Source organism: Anolis sagrei, chromosome 4 (assembly GCF_037176765.1).
Source record: "Anolis sagrei isolate rAnoSag1 chromosome 4, rAnoSag1.mat, whole genome shotgun sequence".
Lineage (NCBI taxonomy): Eukaryota > Metazoa > Chordata > Lepidosauria > Squamata > Dactyloidae > Anolis > Anolis sagrei.
The window spans coordinates 234,184,781-234,197,777 of record NC_090024.1 but is presented as its reverse complement, the minus strand read 5'-3'; positions in this window follow the sequence as shown (position 1 = coordinate 234,197,777).

Below are 12,997 nucleotides of genomic sequence, written 5' to 3'. Positions count from 1 at the left end.
ATCATTGTTTGAGTCCACAGTGCTCTCTGGATGTAGGTGAACTGCCACTCCAAAACTCAAGATCAATGCCCACCAAACCCTTCTAGTATTTTCTGTTCGTATGGGAGTTCTGTGTGCCAAGTTTGGTTCAATTCCATCGTTGGTGGGGTTCTGAATTCTCTTTGACTGTAGGTTAACTATAAATCCCAGAAATCGCAACTCTCAAATGACAAAATCAACCCCCCCCCCACCAACCCCACCAATATTCAAATTTGGCCGTATCAGCTATTTGTGCCAAATTTGGTCCAGTGAATGAAAATACATCTTGCATATCTGATATTTACATTACGATCCATAACAGTAGATAATTACAGTTATGAAGTAGCAACAAAAACAATTTTATGGTTGGGAGTCACCACAACATGTGGAATGGTATTAAGGAGTTGTGGCATTAGGAAGGTTGAGAAACACTGCTTTATTGGGAGAAAGTGGAATATAAATGAATCATCATCATCATCATCATCATCATCATCATCATGGGCTTTGCTATAATCTATAAAACACAGGATGATTTTCTTCTGAACTTCTTTAGTGGTTTACATTTTCTAGTGTACATTTGCAATATGATCCCTAATGCCTCTTCTTTTCCTAAATCCAAGTTTGGACATTTGGCATTTCTTGCTCTGAATATGGTAAAACTTCTCTCTTTAAAATTTTTGAACATCACTATATGACCCCAACCTATACACAGTAGCTAAAACTGTAAAATTGAAGAGGCATTGAGGACTCGAAGAGTTTACAGAAGTACAGCAAAACATTTGGAAGGAGAAAGAGACCCTAAAGAAACGAGCCCCAAACAAGACCAATAGGAACTGAGCAAATTCAGTGGCAACAAAGTCCAAGTAAGTTGAAAGGAACTGAATGGTGGTGGTAGAAAAGAAATAAATATTTGAGTGCTTAGAAAAATTACTTCACATACCATTATAAGAACTTTACAGTTAAGGAAATGATGGAGCATGTTGCCACATAACTTACTGAAATTAATTTCATAAACTACATTCAGTTTTGATACAGAGTTTGACAAAGTCAGTCTGGATTTCTAACCATAATCACTCCACTACAATTTGCTGTAGGAAAAAGAAATGGATTTTCAAGTGTGCAAACCCTCAGAGATAACAGCAGCAAAAGAAAAAAAAAAGGTTTCATCTCAACGAAGTCTGGGAAATGAAGGAACGATAAAAGACAGGCAGAGTGTGTAATCAAATCAAACAGAAATGAAATGGGCCTTCATCTTCAGTCAAAGAAAAGCAAAAGTTTTAATACTTTCCATATATACAGCTTTCTACCAATCGTCACACAAGAGCCGACAGCATCTGCTTATCAAGGGAGAAAGTAAATGTGTTATGTATGCAAACACAGACTATCATTCTGAGTTTCAACCTGTGCTATGTTTATTTTTTAAATCCTCAAGAATGCCACAACATTTCCTTTAGATGGATTGTATGGAATCTCTCTCTCTTTTTCTCTTATAATCTCGTATCTATTGGATGATAAATTTATCTGGTATTGCCTAGATCAGTGGTTCTCAACCTGTGGGTCCCCAGATGTTTTGGCCTTCAACTCCCAGAAATCCTAACAGTTGGGTAAACTGGCTGGGATTTCTGGAAGTTGTAACACAGGTTGAGAATCACTGGCCTAGATTATGTCATGTATCATGTCCTGCAGTTGATGGTGGTTGGTGGTGGCAGACCTAGTAGTTGGTGATGGAAGGGTTAATGTAAGTCTTAGTTCTAAAGGGCTGAATAATTTGTAAGTAACAGTTTACAGGTAAAAGGAATTAATGGTGGAACATGCAAGGGATAAGTTGCAGCTGAGTGTTACTGGATTTAAGGAACTAACCTTGAGGCTGATCTTTGGGAGAAAAGTATTTGTTTTATTTTGGTAGATCCTGCTGGTTTTCTCCCAGGTTTCTGGATTTTTGGTGTCCTGACCTGTCTCCTGAACTCTTTGAACTCTGGAACCTTGAATGTTTGGACTGGCTTTTGACTACGGAATAGACTTTTGATCCCTGGACTTTGCTCATTGACCTTTCAGCATTTGACCCCTGAACTGGACCCTTTGACTACGGTGTAGCTATCAATTTTTGTTTTATATTCTGTGGCTGAGTGCTATCTTTATGTTTTATATTTTGGAAAGTAAGTGCAGCTTTAATTAAACTGTTTGATACAAACTGGGTGTTTGATTCACCTCTGCCTGAATATCGGCAGAGCCCTGGCATCGTGACAGATTAATGATGGTTTTGCTTATGATTGGAAGTAGACTAGTGCTACATACAACACTTATGGAGGGGCAGCATGGGAAAGTGGTTTGAATGCTGGGCTATAACTCTGAAGATCAGGGTTTGAATGCCTTCAGCATGTCACACTCTCTTCATCTCAGAGGAAAGTAATGGCAAACCTCCTTTAAAAATCATGACAAGAAAAACCTGTCTAGGTTTGTCTTAGGGTTGCCATGAGTCGCCTGAGGGCTGAGAAAAGTGGCATATAAATAAAGTAAATAAATAAATAAGTTGAAAACTATTTTGAAGAAATGTAAATGAGACCCTGAAAGATCATTTTATAACATACAAAATGTGCAGTTTTTTTTTTAAAAAAAAGAAACTTACTAAAAAGAGGTGGTTTTCTGACTGGACTTGGTCTTTCCACCCCAAGGCTACAGTTGATTGGGCGGCTACTATCATGTATTTTATAATTCCGCCCCTCTCCCAAGCTTTGATGTTTTCATTCTTGTTTAATTTCTGGGTGAATTTTTTTTATTCAAAACCAATTTTTGCCCTATTAATTCTTCCATTTCCTTCTTTACCTTATTATCAAAATCTTGTACTCTGTCACATTCCCACATATGGATATAGGAGCCAATTTTTCCACATCTGTGCCAACATAGTTTTGTGGTGGTTTTAGTTATGTGAGCTATTTTAATTGGGGTTCTGTACCATTTAGTCAGTATTTTCCTTTGTATTCCTGTGTGAGATTCCAGCACCACAATTTAAGGTAGAAGTTGACATGCCGGAATGTGTCCAGAGGAGAGTGACTAAAATGATCAAGGATCTGGAGAACAAGCCCTATGAGGAGTGGCTTAAAAAGCTGGGCATGTTTAACCTTCAGAAGAGAGGCTAAGAGGAGACATGATAGCCATGTATAAATATGTGCTTGCCTGCCTGTCTACAGATAATGCCAGCTCTTCGACTTAGAAATGGAGATGAGCACCACCCCCCAGAGTCGGACATGACTGGACATAATGTCAGGGGAAACCTTTACCTTTTTCTTTTATTATTTAGTCCTTTTATTATACATTTATAAACTCTGATACACTCATTTTATTGTGGATGGATTTAGGATTCTGGTATAAAGATGCTGAAAAGTAAGGCCTTCGACAAGGTCCCACATGACCTTCTGACAAACAAACTAGTCCAATGTAGGCAAAACTATGGTGAGGTGGATCTGTAATTGGTTAAATGGATGAACCCAGAGGGTGCTCACTAATGCTTCCTCTTCATCCTGGAAAGAAGTGACAAGTGGAGTGCCGCAGGGTTCCGTCCTGGGCCCGGTCCTGTTCAACATCTTTATTAATGACTTAGGTGAAGGGCTAGAAGGCATGATCATCAAGTTTGCAGAAGACCCCAAATTGGAAGGGGTAGCCAATACTCCAAAGGACAGGAGCAGGATTCAAAACGATCTTGACAGATTAGAGAGATGATTGGCCAAAACTAACAAAATGAAGTTCAACAGTGACAAATGCAAGATACTCCACTTAGGCAGAAAAAACGAGATGCAAAGATACCGAATGGGGGACAATGCCTGGCTCGAGAGCAGTACGTATGAAAAAGATCTTGAAGTCCTCATGGACAGCAAGATAAACATGAGCCAACCATGTGATGTGGTGGCAAAAAAGCCAATGGGATTTTGGCCTGCATCAATAGGAGCATAGTGTCTAGATCTAGGGAAGTCATGCTACCCCTCTTTTCCACTTTGGTTAGACCACACCTGGAATATTGTGTCCAATTCTGGGCACCAAAATTCAAGAGATATATTGACAAGCTGGAATGTGTCCAGAGGAGGGTGACTAAAATAATCAGTCTGGAGTACAAGCCCTATGAGGAGTGGCTTAAGGAGCTGGGGATGTTTAACCTGAATAAGAGAAGGCTGAGAGGAGATATGATAGCCATGTATAAATATGTGAGAGGAAGCCACAGGGAGGAGGGAGCAAGCTTTTCTGCTTCCCTGGAGACTAGGACACGAAACAATGGTTTCAAACTACAAGAAAGGAGATTCCATCTGAATATGAGGAAGAACTTCCTGACTGTGAGAGCTGTTCAGCAGTGGAACTCTCTGCCCCTGAGCATGGTGGAGGCTCCTTTTTTGGAAGCTTTTAAACAGAGGCTCAATGTTTAAACAGAGGCTGAACATCTGTCAAGGGTGATTTGATTTCTTGGCAGGGGGTTGGACTGGATGGCCCATGAGGTCTCTTCCCGCTCTTAGATTCTATGAAAATAAATTAGGAAATAAATCTTGGGCAGTTAATGTCAATGCTTTGAACTTGCTCAGAAACGGAATTCATTCTGTGGGGAGCTAACTCTCTTCTTTATGCAAGCCATTGCATCCCGCTCCATCCCCAGATTAAAACAGAAGAGTTATAGCAGAAAGACAACTGTGTGATTCATTTTGGAAGCACATATGGGAGGCTGAAAAAGTGGACTTGAAGGGTCATTTTATTAATTTAACTCTAAAACGCTAAACAGCTGGGAAAACAAACTCGATGTCCATAGGGAAGGACAACATTATGAAAAACTGCATAAGGAGTTTACAAAGAAATTACTCATCGAAACTACTGCAGCTGGCAAGCAGGGAGAAACTGAAATTATTAGAGTGGCATGGAATTGAAAAGTTGGCAACCATTATTAAGCAAAAGATCCTCCTGAGAAAGGAAGTGAATCAAAGTGCGGCTTTGTTTTTATATTCATGTGTTATTTCAACCCCTTCTGTGTATCTGGTAAGTTGCAGTGTTTGCGAACAAGACAAATGCCCCTGTTCCCACTGAGCTTACAATCAGGAACGAAAAAGTCAACAGAGAGAAAAGAAAGGGAGAGTTCGGTATTCAAAGCAGGACTGAATTACAGCCTACAAAGTAATATGCAAAAATATGTGTTCTTTCCTACCGCATCTTCAGAAGCATGGCAGGATTGCAACATCTATATGCACTAAAACCATATTGTACACAGCAAAAGGAGATTGTTTCTCTATTGGGTTGCTGGAAGTTTTTTGGGCCATGTTCCAGAAGCATTCTCTCCTGACATTTCACCTGCATCAATGTCAGGCATTCTCAGAGGTTGGGAGGTCTGTTGGAAACTAGGAAAATGGGGTTTATATATCTGTAGAAGGTCCAGGTTCGGAGAAAGAACTCTTGTCTGTTGGAGGTAGGTGTGAATGTTTCAATTGACCACCTTGATTAGCATTTAATGGCCTAATTTTCAAGGTGTGACTTCTCACTGCCTGGGGGAATCCTTTGTTGAGAGGTGATTAACTGTCCCTGATTGTTTCTTATCTGGAGGTCCCCAAACAGTAAGAAGCCACACCGTGAAAACTTTAAATGCTAATGAAGGTGGCCAATTGAAACATTCACACCTACCTCCAACAGACAAGAGTTATTTCTCCCACCCTGGACCTTCCACAGTTATATAAACTTAATTTTACTAGTTTCCAACAGGTTTCACAACCTCTGAGGATGCCTGCCATTGATGCAGCCAAAATGTCAGAAGAGAATGCTTCTGGAACCTAACCATAAGGCCTGGAAAACTCTCAAGAACCCAACAACCATATTTTGCCAGTATGTGTGAAAAGGATCTTGGAGTCTTCATGGACAACAAGTTAAACACAAGCCAACAATGTCATGGGGCAGCAAAAAAGCCAATGGGACTTTGGGCTGCATGAATAGGAGCCTAGTGTCTAGATCCAGGGAAGCCATGCTCCCTCTCTATTCTGCCTTAGTTGGACCTGGAATAATGTGTCCAATTCTGGGCACCACAATTGAAGGGAGATGTTGACAAGCTGGAATATGTCCGGAGGAGGGCAACTAAAATGATCAAGGGTTTGGAGAACAAGCCCTATGAGGAGCAGCTTAAAGAGCTGGGCATGTTTAGTCTGCAGAAGAGAAGGTTGAGGGGAGGCATGATAGCCATGTATAAATATATGAGGGAAAGTCATAGGGAGGAGGGAGCAAGCTTGTTTTCAGCTGCCCTGGAGACTAGGATGCAATGGAACAATGGCTTCAAACTATAAGAAAGGAGATTCCACCTGAACATGAGAACTTCCTAACTGTGACAGCTGTTCAGCAGTGGAACTCTCTGCCCCAGGCTGTGGTGGAGGCTCCTTCTTTGGAGGCTTTTAAACAGAGGCTGGATGGCATCTGTGTGTGTGTGTGTGTGTGTGTGTGTGTGTGCTTTGAATGTGATTTTCCTGTTTCTTGGCAGGGGGTTGGACTGGATGTCCCATTAGGTCTTTTCCAACTCTATGATTATATGAATAACAGCCTACAAAACAATATGTTTTCTTTCCTACTGCATCTTCAGAAGCATGGCAGGATTGCAACATCTATATGCACCAAAACCATATTGTACATAGCAATATGGGATTGCCTCTCTATGGTTACCCCTGTCCTTTTTCATTGTTTGAGACATACAAAGACAGAGGGAAGATATATAACACAACATGGCGTTATAGCAGGCATGGGCAAACTTTGGTCCTCCCTCCAGGTCTTTTGGATTTGAAGTCTGTGCTGGTACGTCTGTACCAGGAGCTCCAACTTTATTTTCTTTCTATTAAGTGTTTGCATACATTCCAAAGTTTCAGGGATTCTGCAAAAAGGTGGCTTCCTTTGGTTTGCAGTCATAGGGCAAGCCACCTGTCTATCATTATTAAGTTTGGATCCGCACCTTCTCCCAGGGAGATGGGAAGGGAAGAGGGGGTCATTTTTGGTTAGTCTTAGTGAGGAAAGCTAAGTTATAGGACGTGGACAAGCTTCACCTGCAGAAAAGCTTCATTTCTAAAGACATTCCGGGGGGAAATTCCCAAAGCTCTGGCTGGGAGCTTGCAGCCTCTCAGCCTTACAGCATCTGAGGGAAACAGCCCTAAAGTCTTAAAGAAATTCCAGAGGGAAAACAGCTTTACAGACCCAAAGAACTCCAGCTGGAGAATCTACAAGCTTTGTCTGGTAGGTTTACTTGGTACCAAGACACAGTTTGGAATCGGTAGTAGATCCCACACCAACAAGCTTAGATAACAGACAGCCTGGGAGAGGTTAAAAAAGGGTTTTCCTCTCAAAGTATAAGAACAATTAACGAAGACAGTTGCCTGTCCCTTCTGGACAAGATTAAGGAAGCCACCAGTTGATTTAAAGCCTTGAAGCATTTGTTTGACTCATTGAAGATTTGAGAAATATCTCTTTAATTTGTTCAATAATAAAGGACTTTGTTTAACCTTTCAAGCCATCTAAAGACCTCTGAGGAAGCCTGCCATAGATGCAGGCGAAATGTCAGGAGAAATGCCTCTAGAACATGGCCATATAGCCCGAAAAAACCCACAAGAACATCTAAAGACCATTTCTTCAGGAAAATCCTTGAGGGCCTCTTTCGTGGCGCCCTGGCTTCCCGCTGGGCACAAGGTGCATGTCTGATTTCAAAAGACAATTATTACAGGCCCAGTGCGTGACAGAACAAAGTCCGAAACACCAAGAGGGCCAATGTTAGCCTATGCCTATGTTATAGCATTGCAGTGCTCTAGTATTATAGCAGTGTCTTTCCCCAAAACTTTAATCTGAGGAGGGAAGGATGTCTAGGGCATGCAGCACTACATGGGCCTAACCTTTGTGCATAACCCCAAGTATCAGAGCTTCTCCTGAGCCTCAGAGAATAGAGCTAACCTCCAGATTTAAGTGCCACTGCCATGCATCCCGTCACCCAATGCAATGCTTGCCAGATTGCCGCCCCTCTGACCACCTAAATCAGAGTAAAAGTCCAATTCATTTTTCACACTGTATATCATAGCATAACCTAAGCAGGAAAGGAGAACATTAATGTCTTTTTCCAATCAGTAAATAGAATCGGTTTTGAAACCATCTCCCACGAGACAACTGAAGGGTAAGGATGTCATGCGGTAAGCTGCAAACAGGCGCGATTATTGTGCTGCACTTTAACTTTACTCACTTCATGCTATAAATTGATGAATGTGAGCAAATGTGGCAACAGGTACTTAAGCTTATTTTGAGGATGGGGACTAAGAGGTTGTGGAAACAACCTTGTAGAAAAGATTGGCTTTAGGTGGGATGTGACAGAGATGAGGTGGTGTGATATATATTAGGAAGCACACATGCAAAACTATTCAGAGTCAGTACTATATGTAATTTAATGTATGTGCTTGCCTGCCTGGCCATGGTCATGGTCCAAGGTCATGTGGCCAGCATGACTACATAGAGTGTCGTTACCTTCCTGCAGGAGTGATACCTATTGATCTATTCACATTTGCATGTTTTCAAACTGCTAGGTTGGCAGAAGCTGGGGGTAACCGTGGGAGCTCACCCTGCTCCCCAGATTCGAACCGCCAACCTTTCGGTTCAGCAGCTCAGTGGTTTGACCCGCTGCACCACCGGGGAGACAGGCAGAAATCATCTTCTGAGCTCATGATTCGTGTTTTTCTTTTCCGTGTCAAGAGCAACTTGAGAAACTGCAAGTTGCTTCTGGTGTGAAAGAATTGGCCATCTACAGGGACATTGGTCAGGGGATGCCTAGATGTTTTACCATCCTGTGGGAGGCTTCTCTCATGTCCCTGCATGAGAAGCTGGAGCTGACAGATGGGAGCTCACCCTGCTCCCCGGATTCAAACCACTGACCTTTCGGTCAACGGTCTTGCTGGCACAAAGGTTTAACTCATTGTGTCACCTTTGAATAGAGCTGAAATGGGAGAAAGTGGGAGGAAACACATGGGATGGGATCTGTCAAATTTGCCCATGTTGAATCGCTTCAGTGACATGGGGCCTTTCCACATAGATCTCAGAATATATTGCAGAAAATCCCACAATATCTGCTTTGCACTGGGTTATCTGAGCCCACATTCAGATAATGTGGGATTTTCTTCCTTGATATTCTGGGATGTAGTGCTGTGTGGAAGAGCCCATGGAGTAATGAGCATACCTATGGGCAGTCTACTACTAAGGATTGGCATATCTCTCCCAATATCCTGCTTCATGGGCCTGGTATGGTAATTTCTTAAAAATTAATTTAATCATTAGAAATGCTGAAATGTCAGGATATCACCACTATGTTTTCCCTGTCATTTGTCCTTTTGAAATTGTGCTACTGCTTGCTTTTTAAGTTTTGGAGTTCCGGAATTGAGAGTAAATGAGATTGGGCAGAAAGGAGAGGAGGCCAGAGAAGTGGGGGTCTACCTTAAGAATGATGCTTCCTGTCTCCTCAAGAGTAATAATAATAATAATAATAATAATAATAATAATCTTTATTTATATCCTGCCACCATCTCCACGATTGGGACTCGGGGCGGCTTATATGAGGCCAAGCCCAGCAACACAATACAATAAGTAAAATCAAAACACTAACAATAACATGATATTGTCAAAGGCTTTCTTGGCCGGAATCACTGGGTTGTTGTAGGTTTTTTCGGGCTATATGACCATGTCCTCCTGACGTTTCGCCTGCATCTATATGGCAAGCATCCTCAGAGGTAGTGAAATCTGTTGGAACTAGAAAAAAGGGGTTTATATATCTGTGGAATGACCAGGGTGGGACAAAGGACATATTATTCGAGAACACAGAAATGTTGGACCACTCCAACAACCACCATGTCAGACTACACAGAGAAGCCATTGAAATCCACAAGCATGTGGACAATTTCAACAGAAAGGAGGAAACCATGAAAATGAACAAAATCTGGCTACCAGTATTAAAAAAAACTCTAAAATTAGAACAGCACAACAACAGAAAGGAAACGAACAAGGACAACTAATCACCTCTCAACAAAAGATTGCTCCAGGCACTGCCAGGCAATCAAATGCTAATCAAGGTAGTCAGTTGAAACATTCATACCTAGCTCCAACAGACAAGAGTCCTTTGTCCCACCCTGGTCATTCCACAGATATATAAACCCCTTTTTTCTAGTTCCAACAGATCTCACTACCTCTGAGGATGCTTGCCATAGATGCAGGTGAAACATCAGGAGAAAATGCCTCTAGAACATGGCCATATAGCCTGAAAAAACCTACAACAACCCAATAACATGATAAATTACATAAGATGAAATCATTCATAACACAGTAACAGTGAGCGGGCTGCATGTACAGAATAAAATACTAAAGCTAAAAACATGAGATGGAGCAGATTTATTTGTGAGGGAGAAACTCTTCCGGAGTGGGGTCAAGAAGGGTCTTCATACAGGAGAGGAGGGGGTGTACTCTAAGGACAAACATGGAGGGTAACAACAATATCAGGATGTATGGTTAATCACAAAAAGGAAGAGCCAGGTTTTGAGATTCTTCTTAAAACTTTCTAAAGTGGGGGCTCACCTAATCTCACCGGGCAATGTATTCCAAAGTTGGGGGGCCTCTGAGGAGAAAGCTCTCTCCCTTATTCCCACAAGGTGGGCCTCCAATCCCTGAGTAGTAGAATTGGAGGCAAAAGTCAAGTATCCCCAAAGTTTTTCCCCCAAGATTTTTGTTTTTAAAATGGAGTGGGTGGGAACGGCACTTGCTCATGTGATGAATCAGAAGACAGAATGTGACGGCGCGAGTGGTGCCACCTGTGTGTAGAACTTTAAAGTTCAGAGGTTTAAACTGTATAACATGCCCCAACTTGTCTGTTTTCTCTGTAAATGTATAGTTGGATTGATTGGTTATTTATAGCTATCAATCAATGTTTTTTGCACCAGTTGAATTGCTCCCTCAGCTCAATTGTTTGGCTCCACCTCTTCCTAGAAGAGGAGGGCAGTGTTTCCTTCTTCATTCTACCATCGGACATCTCAGCAGATGGACGTGAGAAAGACTTGGCTCTAAAGCCCCTGTTTTAAGTTACCTCTCATCACCAATTCTAAGGTTTTACCCTTGGGACTCATACTTCATGACCAGATTTCCCTGGACAACGTTGAGGAGACCCAAGTGCCTTCAAACCCGTCCTTTGGCATCAAAAGGAAGACTCTGTGCCTTCAACATAGGCCATTGGACTGGGGGTTATGTTTGTTCCGAACATCACAGCCATTGAGAAAAGAGGGAACAGGAAAAGCTTCTCAGCTGCAAAATCTCCTTGGACTCAAGACAACCAGAGACTGCAATGTATATTTCCTTTACCCTCTTTGAAACTTCCAGCTTATTGCCTTAAAGGGATAACTCTTTGTGAATAATAGAAACCTATTTTGAGTTATCTACAGTGTTTTGGTCCTTGGGAGTTCCAGTTTCCTAAAGGAGGGCAAGAAGCAATCCCCGGGGGGGAAAGATGTCACGTCTATGTCTCTTTCACTAAGAGTTATAGCCTCCAGGCGCGACGGCACACAGAAGACAGATTTCAAGAGAAAAGGCAAACAAGAATTACGTGTGATGGGATCTGAAAAACAATGATTTCCTTTCTAATGCAAGGGGATGCAACACTATGGTAATATGATGTTCCCCGCCCCACCATGGGATGACATCCCTAGATAGCTTTAATAACATTATTGAATTACTCGGGGGTTTTCTGTCTTCCCCAGCTGCCCATTCTTGATGGCGGTTTTTAATTAATACTTTACAAATCAAGAAACGGAGCAGTACAAGTTAAGGGGACGTTGTGTCAAAGGAAAGCAAGTGAGGCCATGGCATTATTTCAGCCCAAAGCTGTGTCATGCCAACCAACCTGCAGTCTATACATTTTGCAGACCACTTTGTGCATTGATAACAAAAGGACAATGAACAGCCCGTTCTATAGATGCATGGCATAACATATGTTTGCTCTATTTCTCAAGACACAGAACCAAGATAACTACATAAGCGTGTAATTAAGCAGATGGGGAGAAAGAGAGCAAATTATTAGGAGGTCATGATTAAGAGGTCGTTGCCTGCCATTATACGCAAGGCAATTAGGCTGGCTGGCTGTCAGCTGAACGTAAAATGGGATGAAATTAAAATTAATGGATCCAAAGGTGCAGACATTGGCAGACAAAACTGCATGACCTTCCAGGATTCCTTTAGCGCAAATGGACAGGGGATGGATAAATGGTGGGATGCTTGAATATAGCAGACATTGGGAAAGCTACCATTTTAGACTTGTGTGCCTCAAAGTCATTTCCGACTTGTGGTGACCCTAAGGTGACTTTATCAATAGGGTTTCTTGGCAAAATTTATGACACCTCCATGCTGCTCAAAGAAGAAAAGGGACAAATATTCATGCTAGCCAATTATCTGAACTTGCCTCTGGCTCATCAAATGTCACTTCTAAAGATACTGCAAAAAAGATACTGGACTCTACTACTCTTTTCCACCAAATTCCAAGGAAGCCCCCCGGATCCTGGACCTGTGCCTGGCCACAGTGATGGACTTGATGAGGCCTAACAAGCTGGAGCTGAACCCTGACAAGACAGAGGTCCTCCTGGACAATCGTGCGGCAATTTGGGGTATAGGGTGGCATCCTGTGACCACTCCCCCTTAGGACACGGTTCCGCAGTCTGGGGGTCCTTCTGGACTCAGCACTGATTCTCCAGGCGTTGGTGGTGGCTTGGAGGGGCTTTGCACAGTTAAAGCTTGTGTGCCAGCTGTGACCGTACTTTGAGAAGTCTGACTAGTCCATGGTGGTCCATGCCTTAGTTACCTCCATATTGGATTGATGTAATACACTCTATGTGGGGCTGCCTTTGAAGACAGGTCAGAAACTGCAGTTGTTACAAAGGTCGGTGGCCAGGCTGCTAACTGGAGTGAATTATAAGGAGTGGTCAAC